This window comes from Solanum stenotomum, chromosome 2 (genome assembly GCF_019186545.1).
Source record: "Solanum stenotomum isolate F172 chromosome 2, ASM1918654v1, whole genome shotgun sequence".
In the NCBI taxonomy this organism is placed as follows: domain Eukaryota; kingdom Viridiplantae; phylum Streptophyta; class Magnoliopsida; order Solanales; family Solanaceae; genus Solanum; species Solanum stenotomum.
Window position 1 is genome coordinate 23,110,086 of NC_064283.1, and position 8,836 is coordinate 23,118,921.

The following is an 8,836-nucleotide window of genomic DNA, read 5'->3' on the forward strand; positions in this document are numbered from 1 at the left end:
TATATTATCCAAGGATGGATATTCATATATGATGTGATCTCTTATTTATGATGCAAAATTTAATGCAGAAGAGGAAACCACTCAAGCAATGGCATGGATCTTCTTTTCGAAATTAAGATCCATTTTTTAAAAAAGGAATTCATTTTCTCTCTAGCCTCAGCAGTAGGGAAATCATTACGCCTTGATGTAGCTACGATAAATAAAACTCGATCGAGTTGTGCAAGGGTGAAGGTAAGGTGGATGTATTCGCAGATCTCCCTAAAGTCATAGAACTAGAGGTGAGAAATGAGGATACAGATACATCAAGAGTTGAGAAGGTTAAGATACAATATTACTTGCTGCCAAAGTATTGTCAAACATGCAAGTTACAAGGTCATGCCGAGATGGAATGTAGAGTAGTACATCCTGAACTCAAAGTAGCAGTAGATGAAGAGGAGGAGAGGCAAGACATCGTTGACTCACTGGAGGCAACTGGAACACCTGTGATTCGTGTTGGAAAACAACTCAAAAAATGGCACTCTACAAACAGATTTATCTCAAGGCAGAAGCAAAGTGAACACCAAAAAGATGATACAACGATGAGAATTGGCATTCTTTTGTAGCTCTTAACGATGAAGATGCAATTAGTGAACAACAAAGTGACAATCTATCGACTAATGGCAGGGCAAAAGGAATAGAAAAAAACAATCATACGCTTATAGATGACAACTTTCATCAGCATGTATCAACCAAGGAATAGGTCACCGAGGTATTTGCACAACAAGAGAAACAAACCAACAACAATAATAATAGCATGGACATAAAAATGAAAGAGTATTCAGGGCAAAGGGTAGATGAGGGTGGAACTCTAGTGCAAAATGTGGTACAACAAATAGATGGAGGAGCAGTAGTAGTATATGATGCAGCTGTGAAGGCTGTTACTAGAGTAGGGACTGCCTGTGATGCACCTGCAAGTGATCGAAATAGTGAGCAATTAGGGGAAGAACAAACTGAAGATACAAGTAATATGATGGAGGGTGAAATGAAAGCAATTGTCTTTGTACAAGACATGGAAATGGCAACATACTAGGAACCTTTGCAGATGGTGGCAGAAGGTGAGGTGCAGATCCAATTCCAGCAGAACTAGGAGGTGCAAGACTGCACAAATGCAAGTATTACAAATTTCAATACTATCAAATCAACACCAATGAAAGCTCTGCATGCTTTAGTGTCTCATAAGGTGGAGCAACTGCAAACCAAAGACCAAAATAAGGAAAATCAAGAGGATGAAGTAGGAGACGGTGAATACCTAGAAGAAATTGAAGAGGGGAAAAATGACTCTAACTTGGTTCAAGTATGCAAAAAGGCAGGCTTAACACCTAAGTTATGCACAAAAGGAAGAAAAGGTAAAGTTAAAGGAGACATTAATTGTATTTTGCCTACAAGGGTTCAAGCTAGGAGGGTTGCCAAAACAGTTTCTAAATGAAGTACAAAGCTTTATTTTGAAATATTAGGTCTGTTAATACTCTACAGGCATTTCACAGAGTTCAAATGCTCCACAAACATCATAAGTTTTTGTTGATTGCATTAATGGAGCTATTTCAAAATTCTAGGCATATTCAGAGATACAAAAGAAGATTAGGGATGCACTACGTCAACTACAATGTGAATGGTCAAATTTGGGTGTTTGTGAAGCAACACGTTTATGTATGAGTTATAGCTGACTCGAAGCAACCGTTAACTTTACAACTCACTCTGGAAAATAGGGAGCAGCTTTTGGTATCTGTTGTATATGCAAAATTCTGCTATTGAGAGACTTTCTCTCTGGGATGAGATACTCACAATAAGCCAGGAATATGTTGTCCCCTGGATGATCGAGGATGATTTTAATGTGATATTGAGTGAAAAAGAAAAGATTGGTGGTTTATCAGTATATCCCCAGGAGTATGAACATTTTGCTGAATGTTTAAATGCAAGTGGTTTGGCTGATATTACTTTCTTAGGAAATCCTTTCACCTAGTGGAATGGTAGGGTAGATGGGGCATGCATTTTTAAGAGATTGGATAGGATAGTGGTGAAAAATTTATTTCTGGACTCATATGACAATTCATGGGTACAACATTTGGCTAGGACTGGGTCTGATCATTCCCCACTCCTGCTTACTTGTGGAGCCAGTAAAGGTAATATTGTCAAACCTTTTAGGTTTCTCAAGTTTTGGACTGAAAGAGAGGATTTTAAAGAAGTGGTGGAGCAGAACTGGGTGGCTGGGAGTTCAGATGATATTTTTGTACAACTTAAGCAGAAACAGAAGAGGACCAAGAAGGCTTTAGCCAAGTGGAGTAAAGAAAAATTTGGGAATATTTTTTAACAATTAGCAATTAGGAAAGAGATTATGAAATTGAAGGAGCAACTATTTCTTGACGATCCATCACCCGCTAATAGAAGTATTCTTCAAAAGGCTCATGCAGAGCTGAAGGTTTATTTACATTTTGAAGAAGAGTTCTGGAGACAAAAAGCTAGTGTGCAGTGGTTTGAGGAAGGGGATAGGAACACTAAATTTTTTCACAGTTTAGTGAGAGGAAGAAGAAAGAGGCTTTACATGAGGAGAATAATTAAATCTGATGGCTCATGGGAAGAATCAGAAAATGTGATTGCAGAAAAAGGGGTTAATTTTTTTACCAAACAATTTACTGCAGGGGTTAATCATTCTGACCTATCTCTACTAATGCATATTAATCCTATAATCTCACAAAAGGAAAATGATATATTGACCAATTTACCTGATGAGGCTGAGATCAAGAAGGTAGTATTTGAGTTAAATGCAGAAAGCTCTTGTGGACCAGATGGTTTTTCTGGTTGTTTTTATCACAACTGTTGGGACACTATTGGTTCAGATGTGATAAAAGTAGTTCAGGTTTTCTTCAAAGGAGCTACTTTACCTAAGTCTATTACTCATACTAACTTGGTGCTATTACCTAACAAGGATTTTCCTCAATCCTTTTCTGATCTTAGACCTATTAGCTTGAGTAATTTCCTTAATAAAATCATATCTAGATTGGTGCATGATAGAATGGAGGTGTTGCTTCCTAGATTGATATCCCAGAATCAATCTGAATTTGTCAAAGGAAGAATTATTACTAAAAATGTATTGTTGGCTCAAGAATTTGTTACTGATATTAGGTTAAGGGGCAAACCAGATAATGTGATTATTAAGCTTGACATGGCAAAGGCGTATGACAGGGTTGATTGGAGATTTTTTTATTAAAGTAATGGAAAAAATGGGTTTTTATTCTATGATGCTTGACATGATTTGGAGAATTATTGCTAATAATTGGTACTCTGTATTGATTAATTTTCAAGCACATGGTTTTTCCATTCATCAAGGGGGGTTAAATAAGGAGATCCTTTGTCTCCTGCTTTGTTTATACTTACTGCTGAGGTATTAACGAGAGCTCTAAATCATCTATTCCTAGAAGAGGAATATAAAGGATATGGTCTTCCTAAATGGATTGAACAGTTGAATCACTTATCTTATGCTGATGATAAAATTATTTTTGCCTCTGTTGATCAGAGTTGTCTCCAGTTGATAATGCACACATTGAAAATGTATGAACAGCAATCAGGATAGCTTATAAACAAAGAAAAAAGTTTATTTTACTTGTTTAACAAAGCTGTTTATAACTCTATTCAAATGGTGGAGGAAATCACAGATTTCTGCAAAGGGAGTTTTCCTTTAACTTATTTGGGTTGTCCTATTGGGCATGCTAAGAAGAAGAAGATTCATTCCAAAGAGCTCATCAATAAGAATCAAAATAAACTCCAAATGTGGAAAGGGAAACTTCTATCTTATGAGGGCAAAGCAGTGTCGATTAACCACGTATTGCAGAGTATTTCTATCTACCTCCTCTCAGCTATCACGCTTCCTAAATGTGTCATTGATGATATTCATAAGATTTTTGCAAAATTCTTGTGGAATTCTAAAGAACAAGGAAGAGCCACTCATTGGGTAGCATGGGGAGATATTTGTCAGCCCAAGGAGGAGGGAGGTTTAGGTTTTAGAGCTTTATTTGATGTCTCCAAATCTTTATTTGCTAAGCTGTGGTGGAATTTTAGAACCAAAAATACCATGTGGACAAATTTTATGTGGAATAAGTATTGTAAAAGACAAAGGCCACAATTGGTGGACTGGAAATGAGGATCTCAAGTTTGGAAAGCTATGTTACAAGCTAGGGATTTCTTTGATCAAGAGATCTGGTGGGAACCTAGAGAAGGACATGCTAGTGTGTGGTTTGATAACTGGACACAACTGAATGCTTTGCATTTTTTGATGCCTATATCACATAACCAAAGTCAACTGGAAGATGTCAATGAACTATATGTTGAAGATGGATGGAAGATTAATGCACTGGAAAGTAATTTCAATGAGAATATATGCAATCACATATGCAATACCATAGGAAGCTTTACTAGTACTGAAGGAAGAGATAAAGCATGGTGGATGCCTAGTAGTGATGGTAAATTCAAAATTAGCTCAGCCTGGGAATTATGCAGAAGTAGATGAGAGTATATAGAAGATATCTCCAATATTTGGGAGAAAGGTTTGCCTTTCAAGGTATCCATTTTTATGTGGAGATTATGGTTAGAAGGATTCCTATTGGGGAGGTCTTAATTAGAAGGAACATAGTTGAGAGAGTTGATTGTAGCTGCTGCAATAATAGTGCTTCTAAAACTTTCTCTCATCTATTTGTCAATTATCCTAGTGCTCAATCTGTTTGGAAAACTTTTAGAAATGCTGCAGGGTTATCATTTCCAATTAATCAGCTTCAACAGATTATGGAAGATTGGTGGAAAGCTGATGGTAGTCCTAAATTGAAGCAATTGTTTAAAGTAGTTCATGCTAAGAGGAGGAATGTGATGAAGCATGGTGGAAATATGTCAACAACCTCAATGATTGTAGAGATACATAGAAACATCTACTTATTTACCAATTGTAGATATCCATGGTTAAAGAATGTCCCTCAAAACTGGCCCTTAATTGTCAATTATCTTGAAGGAAATGCTCCATCGACAAAAACTATGGTGGTGAGATGGAGTCATCCCCCATGGGAGTATATAAATGCAATACTATGCTTCTTATCAGCTTGAATCAGGAGTTGGGTGTATAGCCTATTGTATTAGAGATATATAAGGAGATTTGAAATATGCAGAATCTAGAAGAATTAATACTATATCTATTTTGGAGGCAGAGGTCATGGCAATTAAAGAAGGGTTACAGTACTGCAGTCAAGGAAATTTCCTTCCCTTGATAATTGAGACAGACTCACTGGTGGCTCAGAAAGTTATACATGGAGTATGGGAGGTGCCATGGCAGATAACTTGGGATATCAAACACATTCAGACAATGATAAAGAGTCATGGGGTGGAGGTGGTTCACGTCCTCAGAGAAGGGAATAGCCTCGCTAATGCTTTAACTAAGTTGTTTGCTCATTTTGCAGGTACAGAGAGACAACAATATCGAAATATGCAGGAACTACCACAACAGGCCAAAGCTATTTTACAACAAGACAAAGAAAAGACTCCTAATTTGAGGATTCGAAAAGTTCAAAACAAACATTATAATGGTGCTTAAAAAAGAAAAAAAGAAAAAAAGAGCACCACATCAGTTCAAAGCAAATCAGGAGAGGACTAAAATAAGAAGGTGAAAGATTACCTTAGTCTCCTGGAAAAGGGTGAGCGATGCAAGGTCGGAGATTAGTCGACTTAAACAATGGTATTAATCCCGGTGGGGTTCAACCTGTTGAGGAGAACAATCAAGGACTGAGTATCAAAACATATCTCAAAGATGAGTAATAAAATTATAAAGGTAAAACTTATCTCAATAGCTCTTGTCTTCAAATCTGGATGGCGACTGAAGTGTGTCCCCAAAATTCTTGCGCATAACTTGAGATCTAGCTTAGATCGATTAATTCAGGTAGAAGAAGTCTTCAAAGGTATTTGAATCATTACATCAGTGAGAATTGTTGATGTGGAAGTGATTGCAACCCATACCTGGATCGATATCGAACATAGCTCATATCAAGAAGAGGTGAGTATTTGGAAGGACTGATCGTCACTTTGGGAGGATTCTCCGGCGATTATCACATCAGAGAAGCTGAATTTTTTTCCAAACATTAGAGTTTATTTCCTTTTCTGTTAGTTTGTTTTCTTCTTTCTGTAGTTTACTTTGTTTTGTTGTTTCCAATTGGGCCACTTTTGGACCCAATTGGTATTGATTTATGTTTTTTAATAAAGTTGTGGACTTGGTCCACATTTAAACTTTTAAAAAAAAAAGTCTATATATAGTACGTGACTTTAAAGATGCAGTGAGTAATGTAGTTTAAAATTCCTTGTTTAGTGGATGGTTATTGAGAAGTTGTCTTAAGGAGTTACAAAACTGCCTTATTTGTGTTTATCTGTAAAAATATATTTATTTTTGGTATAAATTTTAAATACAAAATACTGATATATTTAGACTCCTTACGTAAAATATACGCATTTATAAAAAGTGAGTATATAAAAAATGTTAAAATTGTGAATCCAATTTTCCTTGATTAAATGATTTATAAAAAATGATTATTTAAAAATATATTTAGTTACCATATAAGTAAATGGGTCTAAATCTAAAATCTAAAATATTCTAAAAAATTGTGGTATTGACTAATAATTTATTTTTCTTTATTTAAAATGTTGTGTAACTACCGTACAATCACATAAATGGGTCTAATTGTAATTATTGACATGTTTCAATATTTATTTAAATAATTATTTATTATTGATTATTTAAAATTATTTAACATTTAAAATTTCAAAAAATTGTGGTATTGACATGTGTCATTTTTTCTTCTCCTTTTATATATAGATAGATTATGATTCAAGTTTTAATATATTGGTAATGTAATTAAGTGTTAGGTGTATGGTATTATGTGAATACCCTTAGATTTATGATAGTGGAAAGAAATTGAGACTTAACCCTATGCTTGAAACTTAGGAACTTGATTATAGATTTGGGTGAGTTTTGAGTCTAGGCTAGACATATTATAATATGGATGTTGTTGGGTTNTGCTTCTAAAACTTTCTCTCATCTATTTGTCAATTATCCTAGTGCTCAATCTGTTTGGAAAACTTTTAGAAATGCTGCAGGGTTATCATTTCCAATTAATCAGCTTCAACAGATTATGGAAGATTGGTGGAAAGCTGATGGTAGTCCTAAATTGAAGCAATTGTTTAAAGTAGTTCCTGCTTTCATAACTTGGGAAATTTGGAAGAGGAGGAATGTGATGAAGCATGGTGGTAATATGTCAACAACCTCAATGATTGTAGAGATACATAGAAACATCTACTTATTTACCAATTGTAGATATCCATGGTTAAAGAATGTCCCTCAAAACTGGCCCTTAATTGTCAATTATCTTGAAGGAAATGCTCCATCGACAAAAACTATGGTGGTGAGATGGAGTCATCCCCCATGGGAGTATATAAATGCAATACTGATGCTTCTTATCAGCTTGAATCAGGAGTTGGGTGTATAGACTTTTGTATTAGAGATATACAAGGAGATTTGAAAAATTCAAAATCTAGAAGAATTAATACTATATTTATTTTGGAGGCAGAGGTCATGGCAATTAAGAAAAGGTTACAGTACTGCAGTCAAGGAAATTTCCTTCCCTTGATAATTGAGACAGACTCACTGGTGGCTCAGAAAGTTATACATGGAGTACGGGAGGTCCCATGGCAGATAACTTAGACACATTCAGACAATGATAAAGAGTTATGGGGTGGAGGTGGTTCACGTCCTCAGAGAAGGGAATAGCCTCGCTGATGCTTTAACTAAGTCGTTTGCTTATTTTGCAGGTACAGAGAGACAACAATATCGAAATATGCAGGAACTACCACAACAGGCCAAAGCTATTTTACAACAAGACAAAGAAAAGACTCCTAATTTGAGGATTCGAAAAGTTCAAAACAAACATTATAATGGTGCTTAAAAAAGAAAAAAAGAAAAAAAGCACCACATCAGTTCAAAGCAAATCAGGAGAGGACTAAAATACGAAGGTGAAAGATTACCTTAGTCTCCTGGAAAAGGGTGAGCGATGCAAGGTCGGAGATTAGTCGACTTAAACAATGGTATTTATCCCGGTGGGGTTCAACCTGTTGAGGAGAATAATCAAGGACTGAGTATCAAAATATATATCTCAAAGATGAGTAATTAAATCATAAAGGTAAAACTTATTTCAATAGCTCTTGTCTTCAAATCTGGATGACGACTGAAGTGTGTCCCCAAAATTCTTGCGCATAACTTGAGATCTAGCTCAGATCGATAAAATTCAGGTAGAAGGAGTCTTCAAAGGTATTTGAATTATTACATCAGTGAGATTTGTTGATGTGGAAGTGATTGCAACCTATACCTGGATCGATATCGAACATAGCTCATATCAAGAGGAGGTGAGTATTTGGAAGTACTGATCGTCACTTTGGGAGGATTCTCCGGCGACTATCACATCGGAGAAGCTGAAAATTTTTCCAGACATTAGAGTTTATTTCCTTTTCTGTTAGTTTTTTTTCTTCTTCCTGTAGTTTACTTTGTTTTGTTGTTTTCAGTTGGGCCACTTTTGGACCCAATTGGTATTGATTTATGTTTTTTAATAAAGCTGTGGACTTGGTCCACATTTAAACTTTTTTAAAAAAATGTCTATATATAGTACGTTACTTTAAAGATGCAGTAAGTAATGTAATTTAAAATTCCTTGTTTAGTGGATGGTTATTGAGAAGTTGTCTTAAGGAGTTACAAAACTGCCTTATTTGTGTTTATCTGTAAAAA

General features: G+C 35.5%; 1 long non-coding RNA gene across 2 annotated transcripts; it reads right to left on the bottom strand.

Annotated features, from left to right (window-relative positions):
* Positions 1-674: 674 nt before the first annotated feature.
* LOC125855395 (uncharacterized) lies at positions 675-8,559 on the bottom strand. Of its 2 annotated transcripts, XR_007445479.1 has the most exons (3): positions 8,424-8,559; positions 5,690-6,027; positions 675-1,228 (listed from the first exon to the last, which is right to left on the bottom strand). It is a non-coding gene; the product is annotated as an uncharacterized LOC125855395 (long non-coding RNA). The 2 variants fall into 2 exon arrangements; XR_007445478.1 differs by lacking the exon at positions 8,424-8,559 and having other exon boundaries at positions 5,690-6,219.
* Between the last annotated feature and the right edge of the window lie 277 nt (positions 8,560-8,836).